Source organism: Athene noctua, chromosome 7, assembly GCF_965140245.1.
Source record: "Athene noctua chromosome 7, bAthNoc1.hap1.1, whole genome shotgun sequence".
NCBI lineage: Eukaryota > Metazoa > Chordata > Aves > Strigiformes > Strigidae > Athene > Athene noctua.
In genome coordinates this window covers 12965809-12978574 of record NC_134043.1, presented here as the reverse complement: position 1 = coordinate 12978574, position 12766 = coordinate 12965809, and the positions used below count along the sequence as shown (strand labels likewise).

The 12766-nt window shown below is 40.9% G+C and overlaps 1 protein-coding gene across 3 annotated transcripts in view; it reads right to left on the bottom strand.

Annotated features, from left to right (window-relative positions):
* Positions 1-12766, bottom strand: part of SEMA5B (semaphorin 5B) — a 276944-nt gene that overhangs the window by 179597 nt on the left and 84581 nt on the right. For all 3 annotated transcript variants that reach the window (XM_074910110.1, XM_074910111.1, XM_074910112.1), the window contains exon 3: positions 10672-10732. The gene's annotated coding sequence lies outside the window, so the exon portion shown is untranslated. The remainder of the gene's footprint in view (positions 1-10671; positions 10733-12766) is intronic.

Here is a 12766-nt window from a genome sequence, read left to right as displayed (position 1 = left end):
TGGGAACCACATTAAGATTCATTTGAGAAACATGTTTATTGCCAGGTAGCCTTTTAGATCCATCAGGCTCCCACAGTTACTCTGCTGATCTTTTCTCCAACAAACAGTGAATATCCTCCATGGGTCAAGAAACATCCTTATGGAAATGGCATTACTGCAACTTGCATTTTCAATTATTAATATTCCACTTCTCGTCTTACAAACTTTTTCAGAGAAGGAGGAAAGCAGGAGCTTGTTCCCCTGGGAACAAAACCACAAAATGCGGTACCTTGCTGAGCCATGAAAGGAATGGTCCCTTCAGCACAGGGATGTCATATCATGCTACAAACATTTTTGTTTCTGCATTTTCTTTCTCTCTAGTGATTAAAAATGATCGATCCTACCCCGTTTTCTGTGCATAGCTGATGGTACTAGACTTACGCTAAATAGATGTATAGCCACACTTCCACTAGCACTATCACCTTGCAAAGAACAAACTTATAATTATTACATTGATTTTTTTAATTTATTGTCCAGAAAGTTTGGATTTCATGACAGGGAGTGGCTTTGCACAGAGGTCCCACTACATCAGCGAGAACACTGCAGTCCATGCTTCTTCTAAGCATTAACAGAAGAAATGATCTAAATTAGCCAGTTCGCCATGGCAGTAATGGTAGGTTTGAAAAAAACCCAGACACCTCCAGTAAGATGAAATAAAATGAAAACATAAAAAGCAAACTATTTAATGAAACCACAGGCTATTTCAATAAATCTAGTTATTTGATAAGCAGACTGCCACTGTCAGGCTTTTATCATCTGTGAAAACGCATGATGGAGTTTCTCTGTTTGCTTACAATTTCAAACCTTCCTCTTCTGATCAACATTAGCATTTGCTCCAGTGCCTATAACAACATGGACTGCTAGCAACCATCTCAAATTCCACCTTTCAGGAAGAGTCTAAGCACTGACAACCCAGGCATGGCTCAGTGGCATATACATATGGCACACAGACTGGGTGGTTCAAGGCTGTTAAATGTTCTTCCTCTTCTGAGTTTTGACTAAAGGGAAGGAAAACAACCCCTGCTGAGAGTGTACACACATAAAATTGTTACAAACTTTTAATTTTAGCTGCTCTGAAAGAGAATTAGTCTGTGCATTCTGCACTGCCAGTGCCTACTGCAGCTGCTCAAAAGAGGTGGCTTTAGAGGATTATTAATTCCTATATTAATGGTCGGCCTCCTCCTCGTTACTGACATACAGGCTCCCGAGTGTGTTTCAGTCTTACTTTGCCACATCTCTTTCAATTCTTCTATTATAAGCAGATAAAGTCATTATTTGGCTGAAAAGCACCTCAATCCAACACAGGCTTACAATACTTTATCTAGCTTTATGATTCAACTACACACTTTTTCTTCTGTGTAAAAAATAAAAAAATAAGAAAAAAAAAAAGAATTAAAAATCTACAGCAATTTTCCAGGGAAACTGCGAAATGGCTACTGCCTGCATGCATTGTTTGTGCTAAACCAGTTAGCAGCCACAGGAGGGAAAGACTCAGATATGATTTTTAAACTAGGCTAGTGAGACATATTTCACTCTCCATCAGAGCTGATTTGAAAGCATTATTTCTCTTCTACATTTTGAGATGTCATGAATCTAAAAGCACTTTATGCAAAAAATAAGGCATCATATGAAATCATGTGTACCTTACATACCATGCAGCCTCTTTCTGGCCCTTTGCTGAGGTTTAGATACTAATCTTAGGGGTACTAATGGAAATACCCCCAAAACTCCACAGAGATTTGACTCTGCTTGAACTGGAGCAAAGTAAAAGTTACTCCATCAAAATCAGTCAATTCAGCACTGAAGTTTAGCTCATTTATGCTGGCTAAGGATCTAACTCTACTGTCTACAGATTCAAAGATGCTTAAAAAGGCTATTTTTATATGTTTACCAAATATAAAGCATGCAATTGAAACATAGACAGAGATTCATCTCACCCTACTTTATTCACCTGAAAGCTGGGCTAGGCTAGGCAGCGAGGCACTTGGTACAGCAGCAGGACATCAGCACTCCCGAAGGTCGACTCTTGCCTGTGGGAATGCCCTTCTGATAAATCACCCTCTGGAGATGCTCATCTCCTTCCTCCACTACACAACAAAACTGGATTATGATAGATTGTCCCAATCAGTTCTAACAAAATAATCTGATAGTTATGCAAAATCCTGATCCTCCTCCTTTTCTCCCACACTCTTTTTGTGCCAGCATGAACCCACTGACTTTTGCAAGGTTATTCCAATTCAAATCCATCTAGTCATAATACTCTCTCCAAAGTCACCTGGACTGAAAGCTGCTGAGGGCACTTAATTCAATTGTCCAAACTTCTTCAGAAAAGATGCCCCAAAAGTAAGAGACTCGCAGATTGTCCTTCACATAAATACTTTCATTTTTTTCATCCAGGTTTTACCTCAACAACAAGCTCTCACAAATTTAGTCTGACACAAGACAACTCTACCACAAAACAGCTGAGAAATATAAATCACTGTAACAGTCCCTCACCACAGGATGAATTGCCCTGGATGTGGAGCAAAAGTAGATACCGTTCACACTTCACTGCATCACTTCCAGTGAATTTTGCTGAAGTTTTTGAGAGTTAATAAACTGCCTGCTTCTCTTTCAGTCTTCAACAGTGTCAAGGCTGTATACAAAGAGATGTATAGAAACAATATCTGATCTGAAGCTAGAAACAAAAGATCTTATCTCCCCTTATCTGCTGAGCAATCCAATAAGCCACTTGGCACATAGTTGAAACCACAGTAAGGACAGTAAAACCTTTCCTGGAATTGAAGGATCAGGAAGAAAGTAAGAAACAAGAGGAAAACGAGTTGTTAAATAGAGTATACTTGAGGAGAGCTTTAATCAAAGGGGATGCATGGTGTAGGTCCCTTAGCAGATACTCCAGTGCTCACTAGCAGGAGATACTTAGGACAGGGAACAGACTGGGACTGTTTCTGTTCTTTACTCAACTGGGGCTGCGTTTCCATCTTCGGGCACCTCTCTCTTCCCCACCTGCAAAATGCTGATAACTCTTTATGAATAAAATTCAGTAGATGAGAACTAAGCCTTATGAGTAATAGGAGGCCACATCCTCTGTGTCTTCAGGCAGGCAATACCCCAGGGAAATCACTGTAGGATTTCCCAGCCAAAGGGTTAGAGGACAGAGCCCAAAGCTGTGGGACAAAGCCTGTATAAGGAAGAAAAGATGACCAAGGGCCGTGCCCTTCACATATCTCCAGAGTGGTGCAAAGTAATTCCCAAGTTTACTGTTGCAAATCAAAGCTGAGATATATTGCTCCTTTACAAACACAGACATTTCATCAGAGGACATCAAGACAAGTTTTGCCCTTCATAAGTAAAAAAATAATTCCACAAAATAACAAAACCCCTTCTTCCATTACCTCCAAACACGCTGCTTTCACCAGAACCCAGCCTCTGCTGCAGCTATCATTTTGCTCCAATCTGGTAAACGTCTCCTCCCTTCCCCCTCCTCTCCCCTTTCTTACCTGGGGAATTCAGCTGCTTTCAGAAAAATTTGAAAAAAGAAAAAAGGAATAAAAAAGTTGGCTTGCATGGCCCAGAAATAAGAACTGAAAAAAAAAAAAAATGAAACCGTATGACTTGCCCCTAGTGGCTCTGGGACTTGGAGCCAAACCAAGGCCACGAAAACAGAATATTGCTCTTTGTTAACCATAAATAAATAAATAAAGGACTACTCACTCTTGCCCTTCGGGATATGTTTTCTAAGGAGGAAGAAATTCCCTGTGGAGTTTATTATGTGTAGACGGGAAGTGTGCCTCCTAGGGAAAAACAGTGGGGGTAGTCTTCCCCTTGGTGATTTTTTTCCCTCCATTCCGTCACTCCTTTATTCATTTTGCAAGTCTCCCTCCCCTCCCTTCTGCAATAAGTGAAGCCACACAAAGGAACACGCAGGTAATTCAGCCACTCAAAACTACACAGCATCTCTTTTCCTATATAAACGATCAGTGTGTGGCCTGGGTTTCATTTGCAACTGTAAATGAAACAGGCCTACAACTGTGTTCATAATCCTCCTTAATTGAATTTCTGTGACAAAACCCAGACAAAATTATTACCCTCAAGTTAACAGTTTGCACGAAGTAGCCAAGGGTTCCTGGGAAGCTTTAAAACAAATGCAGGACAAAACTGGATACCACAAAGCAGTTATTTGGTGTTGGTACCATTTGTTTGAATGGGGGGAGGTTTCCCTGAAGGAACAAGGTCATTTTAATATGAGGGACAGCCTAGGTATTCAACAAAAGCCAAATAAACCAAACAACCCACCCAAAACCCAAACAAAAAAAAAAAAAAAAGTGAGAATTAAATAAGCAGCAGTAGAGCTTGGATGTAAACCAGCACATGCTGCTCACACCACAGCTTCTGGAAGGAGGTGTTGGACTGTCCTGGCTTTTTGAAAGGGCAGCATCATTTGCAACTTGGTGTGGCTAACTGAGAGTTTCACAAATCCAGGAGGACTTGAAGTAACTGTTTGGTTTGTGTTGAAGTTAACACCCCATTGAAAGTGGTATCATCTCCTTTAAAGCCCTCCATGTAATCATTTCCTTCAACAAGATCACCAGTTATACGGTAAATATGCAGAACATTAGTTGGGCTGCTGGTAAAATATCTAGACTTATTTTTAAAGTGTGAGAACTACTGCTAAATGGAAGCAGGGATGCAAAAAGGGCACTGCCCTGCAGGGCACTCCCACTGCTTACGGAAGAATTAGCTTTCCAATTACCAAAATTTAGTGTTTGTTATTCTTTCAGATGATACAGATGTTCTCTTGAAGGATTGGGCAAAGCTGGCGTGAACACAGATGTCTGTTTGCAACAGATAATTTTGTGTGTGGACAGACACCCTATTTTACCCCAAAGTACCATGTTTTAGTCATCTCTGTATCAGCTGGTAACTAAAGCAAACTAGCAAAGTTATTAGGGATCAAAGCAGACTCTTTATGCTTCAGTTTACACAGAGTGGATCAGAGCAGGGAAAACCATGTCATCCCAAGGCGATGCCTGCCTGGGTTACCGCCCCACATGCTCGTAGAAATTAATATCCTTTGCAATTTAAGCAGAAAGCAAGGCTACAAGGGAATGGGGAAGGCTGAGGTAATGGAAAGAGAAATCCTGTAGTTCCTCAGCGTGTGTCCATGTCCTGTGTGTCACCCAGCCCTCTCACAGGCAGAAAGTTGATGGAAATTTAGGGGTAGAAGAGGCTGGTGGGGCCTCATATTAAAATTCCCTCCAGTTTAATTATTCAGAATGGAAGTAAAATATCGCTAGAGGTGATCAAATGAACAACACTGTACACAGACAGGCAGGCAGAGACCAGAACTCATTTCCACAGATCTCCGTGCTGCTGCAGGATGGTGTGTCCCTGTCCCCACCCTCACTTGAAAGGCAAAGCTGGCATAATGAGGGCCTCAGAAGAGTTTCCAGGAGATGTTTCCTCTCCCAGGGATGTAGTGGGGTAACAACCAGGTGCTATTGCCTTCCGCAACGTATCTGCTGCACCAAATGTTTCAGCTGTTGCATTAACCCCTGGTTTTGAGAGATTGCTCATTAGCCCTTCGGTCTTGTGGCACTTAAGTAACCTTTTAATAACACCTTTTTATAGCTTGTGTGCTCTGTTTTTCCTCAGGCCACAAGTTAAACGCAATGAACAACACCAGGAGCAAAGTGAGACAGAAGTAAATAGATGTATATGCATGCACATGCCTACCACCCCCCACATACACACACATGATCAGGGTCAGAGATTAATGTCTTCAGGAAAAGGCATGAGGGAATAAATTCATCACAGTGCTTTGTCAGTGATGTCAAAGGAAAGAAAAAGGAACATTTAAAAGGGTGATGAAATGTTTCAAGAAAAAGCAATATATATTTATGTACTTGTAAAATCCATTGACAATGACTTTTCTGGTTAATTGGTTTCATCTTAGTAAACTAAAAACCTATTTGTAAAATCCAGACATTGAAGCATAAGTCCAATTTCTTCACCAAAAGCCAATACACCATTTCAAAGAAGAAAATTAAGCAATATAAACCAGTTTCCATTAGTCTGAAAGCAAAGCACTTGGTATGGGAAAGAGAAATGGAGTAGAGTGCTTGACTTTTCTAAAATGCACTTTGGAGAAATCATGTTACTCATTTACCCAAAACTGCAGCCCCCTTCTTCCTTGGCGCTGTGAAAATGGATTCATATTTTGGCCCAATTATGCAGTGATTTATAAATCAGCCTTCTGCTATCTTTCCCTGCACTTGTCATGTTCAAATTCTTCCCCCTTATTAGACCACTCTTCTTATTAAATGGTCCCTCTGTCTCACTTGCCAAAGAGCTGCCAATGGGCCCCTCATTTTACAGAAGAATAGACTCAGCTTTACCAATGGGAAAGGGCCTCTAATGTACCATGGACACAGCACAGTGAAGCATGGTAATTTGCCTGTGTTAATGATGCTACTTCACAATGACCAGGAAAACAAAAATCTTTAATAGCTAAATGACACCCGGTCCCTCTGCAGCCTGTTGAATTCAAAAAACAATGGAAGTAAAACTCAATGTCCTTTAAGAGATGTGCTAAAAGTGGCCGTAATGTTCTTTTTTATCCAAATTCCTCATCTGCATGGAGTCAACCAAAATGGGTGATTTAGTGCTAGGAGCAGGACAGAAAACTTAAATCAAGTGTTTCAAAATATTTTGGTGTCTTAAAAGCAAGGGATAATAGGGAAAAAAAAATAATGACATATATGTAAACATTTTCGGACATACTATACATATACACATACATGATTCTAAATCCCCCAGTTATTCTGCTCTGTGGCAGAGGAAGGGATTTTGTGCAAAATACCACTGAAAAGTGGTGATACAGAGAAATGACCACTTCCCTTGAAAATTATTTACTTGTAGCAACATATGATCATTTCTGAACGTTGTCTAAGAATCCTGCTTGTCCAGACTTGTTTTGTGGATTCAGTGTAGTTTACCAGATAGCTTGGGGATTGGCTATGATAAAAAAGTAGCAGGTAGCCCGGGGGTATGAATTAAAAGGACAACTCACCGACAGCAGAAGCCAAGCCCTGAATGGGCACTTAGGCAAACTTAAACTTGAACAAAAGGACTCAGAGGTGCTACCTAGAGAGGATGATCTTGCCGATTTAGGAAGGAGGTATCTGGGCTCTCTGGAGAGAGCAGACACTGTGAAGAAGATCACGTACTTCTCCCCTTGAATAATTATAATAATCACACCTATTCCCCGAACTAATTGTAATAACCCAGCCCTTCCTAATGAATATGTATATTTTGTTGTAATAAATATTTGGCTACTTGCCAGAGATGGTGTGCAAGCTTTGTGGAGAAATCCCCTTGCACCCCGGCTGGAATAAACATGCCCGCTTTGTAACTCTTTCCGAGTTGTAGAGTTTGTTTCCGCACGTCAGTGGGACTAAAGCATAATTAGTTATTTTCTCCTTTTTAGGTGGAAAGAGGAAGTCATTATTGTGGGAAGGACAGAGGGGCAGTCTTCATGTGCCATTGCTTATTTCTGAGGATGCTCCAATTCCATAAAGCACTGGGCTCTTGAGTGCTAAATCAACCCTGAGAAATGCTTTCAACCTCAGTTCTTATCAGAAGTTTTTCACTTCCTACAGCTGGGCTCCCTAGGCTGCCTGGCTAAGCAAAACAGTGATTGCTTTGGCCAGTCAAAGTCTGGTTGCTCCAAAAAGTCAAGCTCAACTACAGCACATTAAGCTACGCAGTGGGAGAAATTCTGCTCTCATACTTGGCCAGGCATAATGGCACTGACTTTGATGACATTATTTGGTGTGCACCAGAAGGAACCAGGGATCATAAGCAATCATATGGTGCATGTTTGGTAATCCTTTGGCACTGCTGAAAGGTTGAAGAATAGACTTAAACATAGATTTATGAAAAAAAGATGAACCAATATTTACAATATTGCTCATACAAGAAAAGGCTTCTATGATGTTTTCCAAGGGCAGAGGGAGTGATTTGTCAGCCAGATGCAGTTTTGTAGATTTTGTAGCCGCCTGATTGGCACACTTCACATATTCCTTGTCCAAAACTTTCTGGTACAGCTGTGCAAAACAGGAGCAGGACTTGAATTCAAGAGTGCTGCAGAAGTCAGAACTGCTGAGAGATTATGATCAATGCAACCCTTGTCCAGGCATTCCTCAATTTATGATGTTCAACACTTAACAAACCCTGAGGTAAGTCTCTATCAAAGTTAAGTGATAGCTTTTGCTGTAGAGTGTTTGGGGTGGTTTTTTTAAAGATTATTCACTAGCATCAGTTGATTGTCTTATTGTCTTACGAAATTATGTGCTTACCACAAGAAAAGTTTGTCAACCCAGGTTGAAAGTAAGTACCTGAAGACTCTCTAAATACCTGTTTACTCAATCTGGAGTAGCACTCAAGGGGAGTACTAAAATTGTTGAGACAAATGCCACACACCGCATATTAAAAATTACCACAAATTTATTATTAAGCCTTTCTTTACTAATGTGCCTTTTTCAATTTAAAAAAATGTTCTAAAAATGCCCCAAGATACATTTTCAATGGCTGACTCAACATTTGTTTTGCAGAAAATGTGGCTACAGTGCTAGCAATGGGGCTTTGGAGGGGACATAAGCAAGTCAGCATTCTGATGTCCCTTAAAGACCAAACAATTTACTGCAATTTTAAATATTAACATTTTCTGAGTGAATAATTTTGATACCTTTCATCTTGAGTTCTGCAGACCTTGCCAAGTTGAGACCATAATATTTACCAGCAATTTATCAGCAGAATCATGTCTGACTCTTCAGAGGCCTGATATATGAGACCTATCCAGGCAATCTCCCTCTGAAGTCAAGAAGCCAAGGGAAGATTCCTAGCTGTGACCCAGCACAAGTGTTTCTTCAGTGGGGCATTCAATCTCCCTCCCAGGCCTTGCTCAAAGCTGCTTGGCAGTGTGAAAAAGGCATGTTGCCTTCCAGGGGCTGAGAGCAAAATAAACCTTTATGCTTGGGGGAAAATTCACTTCTGCAGCAGAACTGGCAAAAATGCTCTTCCAGATACTGCACGTCTCAGATGGGCCAGGACATGAAACCAAGAGAGCTCTCACTGTTAGTAATGAATGGCCATCCCCTCATCCTGCCAAGGCAGCACAGTACCACCCCCTCCTTTGGGGCAGCAGAAGCGGTGGAAACAAACACAGAAGCAGGGGGACAGAGCAGATACACAGGCCACAGCCACCTTTTACTGAGGCCAGCAAGATCCCTGTGCTGCAAAGCCTTGAGTAGTTCAGCAAGCACATCAAGAGTGGCCTGATGCAGTGGCTGCTCCCTCTTCTGCTCTTGTCTAAAGCAACAGCAATAGAACAAAGGCATATGAACAGAAAGGTTGGAAGATCTCACATAACACAGAGTTTCATCTCTTGGTGTCTCTCGGTATCAAACTTCTGGTGTGAACACTACTGCTCATGTGCAGGGTTGCTAACACCATTCAGTGTGGCGAAGTTGATACAAGGTACTTGTCATAGCAACTTAAGTAACATCCATTATTTTCCCTCTAGGTTTTGCAAGATGAGTGCATAGGTGCAATCATTAGATTCATTAATTCTAAAATAGTGGTATCTCTTTTGCTTCCTACTTGCCAGGGTGTGCAGCTATTAAGTGCAAACCACAGTTCCTATCACCCTTGTCTGTTCTTCACCTTCCTTTTACCACATATTTCCCTTGAGCTCTTTCACTTTTGATCTCCTTCAGAAAAATGACCTCCTTTATTGATTAAATTACAGATTCCAATGGTGGATGATTGAGTTATACGATAGCACCTGATGAAAGCCATCAACTACAAGTGAAATAAAAGGAAAAATTAGCACTGTCTTTATTACAAAAGATTTGGATGTTGAGTAGCTGATTGAATTAAATGGAGATTGAGCAGATCTGGGAGAATTGATTAAGAAAAACAATGCAGAATTCAGAAAAGAGCTACCAAAATTAACAGGTCACTAATTCGCCTCAGAAAAGACGGGAAAAGTTGAGGAAGAGAAGGAAATAGTATCTTTTACAAGCATTCACAATCATAAATTGCCTCTGTGATAAACTCTTCCGATACCCAACTCCGGCACCAAGTTACCAAAGGCCAACAAATACATGACCAGGTCAGCAGCCTTCAAGTTCATTTATTCAGCTTCTAGTAGGCCTTTTTATTAGTAGTATTACAAGCAGAATAAGGCCTTTGTTCTGTGCCTGGGAACCAAATGCATGCCACATTTTGGTAACCTATCACTGCATTTTATTCACTGCTCATCTACACTAATGAGGTATTTTTATTTTTGTCTGTTTGTGTAATTTCCTGCAATACTGATAGATATCTTAGGCTTTTCTCCTGCAGATTGAGCAACCATTACTGGAGTTCTTAAATGAAACAAGAAGCTGGTAAAGCAAAGTGTCTAAAATAGCACAATCCACTTTAGAACCATGTCATCTTCCAGTCACTTCCTTGCAAGCTTATTGCAAGGTAGAGTGTAGCAAAGATGAGTTCTAGGAAAGCTCTGGAAAGAGTGTAAACATGGCTCTTGAAGAAGGGTTGCAAACATGATATTATTTTACTTACAGCCTCTGCATTACTGAAGTGTCATATTCAAAGTCACACTCCAGGGAAAATCCTTAGTAACCTGTGGAAACATCAGAAAAAGAGACTTTAGTGGATATTTCTAACTACATCTTCTATCTGATGGGGAAGATAATTTAATAGCAAATGTTGACATTATTTTGAAAACAAAGTTTAAAGAACATATTATTTAAGTTTAATCACAAAGCAGTGTAAAAATTTTCCTTAATGCTCATCTGAAGATTGCTTCAAAACTTGCTTCATCTGCAATCATTTTCTTCATATTTGCTTTCTGCAAAAATCCCAGCCTACAGATTTGCTAGCAGCAAATGTTTGTAGAAACAATAAATATTTTAACACATTCAATCTAACTTAGAAATTGTGCAGCCCTGCCTGAACTTTTCACAATCTTGAAGACAAAGAATCACTCTTGTCCCAATTTCCAAGTGGGAGATTTGCACCAGTGAGAAATGTATGCTGTGAACACACATCTTATTCCTCACTGCAGTGCTCTGCTTGGGGACATTCCTGTCCCCACCGCCCCTCACCCTGCCTTGTCATTCACCCCTGCCAGAATTCACTGCACCCTCCATTCTGTCAGCAGAACTACTCGCAAATGCAGTTCAGATACAGGTTAGTAAAGACCTATTTAAATTGTTCCAGTCAATCCAGGACCTGCAGCTAGATGAAGATGTGTGAACACAGCCTACACGACTTGACCCAGGTCTCACAGCAAGCCTGTCAGGACAGACAGCTAGCTGTGAGGCCATATCCCCCCTCTTTCCAACATTGAGGACACTGATCTCAATGCAAAGCACAGAATGAACAAATCTGCTCAAGAAACCCACACCTCAAAGGTTATTTTCATTATCTTCACCCTTCTGTCTTATCCAAAATCCACAATTCCACCAAAACCTGATGAAAGAGGCAAAAATTGTAAAAGATTATCACAAATTCTAGATCATTTTCTAATAATTTATTCCTTAGCTTCACGATGGCAGCACTCCAAAGCCTACCCTATACCTGAACTCTTTGTGCTAAGCACTGTGCAGACGTTGGCCGTGATGGTCTCTGTTCCCTGGAGCTTACCAGCAAGAGATCAAGGAGCTAAAAGTGTAGGCAGGGAAAAGACAGAGACAGCAAAAATCAGAGGACGCTTCTGCACAATGGCTTGCGAGCACAAATCCCACTCAGCCAGTAAGAAATGATTCACTGTGAAGAGATTCTGACCCTGCTACCTATTATGCTCGACAGACAATCTCACTGAAATAATTTATCTAGTTATTTACATGGCTTCCATTAGAGCAATGTCTGAGCATTCACAAACCAGATGGGTTTTTCCTCACCACACTCCTGAGAAGGAGCACATGCCGTTAACTGTACATCATAGACAAGGAATAGAGATACTAAAAAGACAAAATACTTTTTCCAGGGAACCTAAAATCTGGTCTGCCAAAACCCTATATCATGCCAGAGGGGTCCCATGGGTTAAGGTGCTGCACTTAGGAATGGGCCATCAGACTTCAGCCACAGGCACACCTCTCACCACCATTGTAATTCTTCCTTGAACAACAACTTCTAAATAGTGAGAAAGAGAAAAGGGGAAAGGGGAAAAGGAAAAGGAAAAGGAAAAGGAAAAGGAAAAGGAAAAGGAAAAGGAGGAGAGAAAAAGGAAAATAAAAGTAAAAAAGAATAAAGAAAAAGTAATAATAAACGTAGCGACATCTGAAAAAAACAAACTGCAGCAACAGAGGAACCAGTCACCCAGTTCACTGAGAGGACTGAAGCAATTGTTTGCTACAAGAAGCCTCATTGATCACATTTCCATAACCCTGAAAATGCTCTTACAATCTCTTCTTTCAACATTTTAAGACTAACATGCATAGGCACTCTCACATTTCTTTCCTTCTCCAATCAGTCTTCCCTTGTGGAAGAAATCAGGAAAGGGAGGAAGATGTGAAAATTTCTGCAGCTCTTCTGCCAGGGCTGAATCCTGAAGGTGGGAAACCCAAGGGAACCCGGCCACGACTGAGCACCCAACAAAGACTCAGCCTTGACTGCCAGTTGACTCTTGCTCTTTAAAAGGCTAACAGTGGAA